This window comes from Eutrema salsugineum, unplaced genomic scaffold, assembly GCF_000478725.1.
Source record: "Eutrema salsugineum unplaced genomic scaffold, Eutsalg1_0 scaffold_1, whole genome shotgun sequence".
In the NCBI taxonomy this organism is placed as follows: Eukaryota; Viridiplantae; Streptophyta; class Magnoliopsida; order Brassicales; family Brassicaceae; genus Eutrema; species Eutrema salsugineum.
Window position 1 is genome coordinate 16,390,774 of NW_006256909.1, and position 2,216 is coordinate 16,392,989.

The following is a 2,216-nucleotide window of genomic DNA, read 5'->3' on the forward strand; positions in this document are numbered from 1 at the left end:
GAAATTCTTGGGAGATCGAAGAGCTATTCAACCAGCCTTACCAGAGGATGGCAAAATCAAAATTAAGGTACCCTATATCCATTTAGTTCAACAAAATCAATTTTAGGGTTATTCATTCGAAAACCCGATAGACCATATCGAGACGTTCGAAGAATTATGTGCAACCATTACAGCAAATGGGGATTACCAAAAGTGTAGTCTTTTCCCATTCTCTCTTAGAGATAATGCCAGCAAATGGCTAAAATCTTTGCCACCTGCTTCACTAAAAACGTGGGCAGCGTGTAGAACTGCTTTCCTAAATCGTTTTTACACTAGAAATCGTTCAAATCTCTTAAGAAACAAGATAAGAACTTATAAAAAAAAGAAGATGAAGATCTTTTAGATACTTGGGAAAGATTTAGGGAATACCAAAGAGATTGTCCACACCATGGATATACTGAGGAATACCTGCTGGGTATCTTCTATTGCGGTATAACTCCAGAGTTACGACACTCTTTCGACACAGCAAGTAGTGGAGATTTCTCAACTAGATCTGTAGAAGATGCTCACGTTTTCATCCAAAATTTCGCGAACAGCATCCGAAATCAAGTAACCTTTAGTAATTCTGCACTTCCTGAGAAGAAAGAAGAAATTTCGAAAGTTATAAAGTGTCTCCGTCACATAATGAGTCATCTTGGATTGCAATAACCAAATAAGGTACACAATACGTGTAACTTTGACGGTTGAGACAACCCAATGGATTCTTATGATCAAGGGATGGTGAACACTGCAGAAGTCTATCAAATTCAAGATTTTCTCTTCGTTTCTGATCACTGCGGGTCCATTCATCCGGACTGCGGCAAACCAAGCTTTCACCACGGTCGTGATGATGCTGACCGCGGCCAAGACCTGTTTCACCACGGTCGCGACGGAAACTATCTTCCGAGCTTGACTGGAAACCACCTTCCGAACTAATCTTGGGTATTCAATCTAATCCTGTTTCATATCCTAGTTTTCCCTTTTCTGAAGCTGAAAACCTGAACAAAAGAATTCTAGAGCTTGAAAAATCTAGGTTTCAAGATATTAGTGATCTTAGATCTGAACTAAAAACAATGCAAGAGGATTTCAATGAAAAATTTTCCACCCTCCTTAGCCTGATGATCAAAACTAATTCTAAAAACTTAGAAAATTCTGAGGAGAAGCCTAGTGAAAATTCTTTCAAAAGCTCAAGTGAAGCAGATCCCTCCGATCATGTGAAAGCTATCACACTTAGGAGTGGATTAGCTTACAAAGAGCCTGAATTTCCTAAAGATCCCGAAGATGAGGAAAAGGGTAAGGAAAAGGGAAAGTATCATGGTAGAAGACATTGAAAAAGAAGTGGTAGGAGAGAAGGATGGGGAAGAAGTAAGAAAAGATGTATCCCGGGAAATTCTCAGAGAAGACACAATTCCACCTCCACCAACTCGTGTCTATAAACCTAAACCTCCATATCCTAGAGCCTTAAGAGCCCCTAAGAAAGAGAAAGAAAAAGCTAAGCTGAAAGAGTTGATCGATCAATTAAATGTGAGATTACCTTTCGTAGAAGCTTGTGCTATGATTCCTGCTTTAAGAAAGTACATGAAGGGTATTCTAACAAATTCTTTAACTCTTGAAGAAGGTGTTATGATGATAACCCATGAATGTAGTTCTATCCTGCAAAGCCGAATCCCTGAAAAGAAAAACGATCCTGGAAGCTTCGTACTTTCATGCACCATCAATGATGTAGCTTTTGAACGTGCTCTTTGTGATTTAGGATCTAGCATAAACATGATCCCTCTTTCTGTAGCAAAAAGTTTAGGACATCACACTTTCCAGCCCACTAAAATTTCTTTAGTATTAGCTGATCGTTCCGTTAGAAAACCCGTAGGTATCCTAATAGATGTTCCTGCAGAAATCGAAAAATGTTCCATACCAACCGATTTCGTAGTTCTAGAACTAGAAAGAGAACCTAAGGATCCACTTATTCTTGGACGACCATTCCTATCTACAGCCGGAGCCATAATCAATGTTCCTGAAGGAAAAATTGACCTTCATCTAGCCGATCTAGTTATGCAATTTGACATGAATAAAAGTTTCGATAAAACGACTCTGGATGGCAAAATTTGTTGGGTTGATGAGTTATACGGTATTATTGAGGAAGTCTATGAAGATCTGCTTCTAGACGACCCTTTAAGTGTCACACTCTCACCTGCAAAAGA

At 39.1% G+C, this 2,216-nt stretch overlaps 1 non-coding gene across 1 annotated transcript; it reads right to left on the reverse strand.

The window, feature by feature from the left end:
• Positions 1-327: 327 nt before the first annotated feature.
• LOC112082580 lies at positions 328-434 on the reverse strand. Its single transcript, XR_002897247.1, has one exon. It is a non-coding gene; the product is annotated as a small nucleolar RNA R71 (small nucleolar RNA).
• Positions 435-2,216: the final 1,782 nt, after the last annotated feature.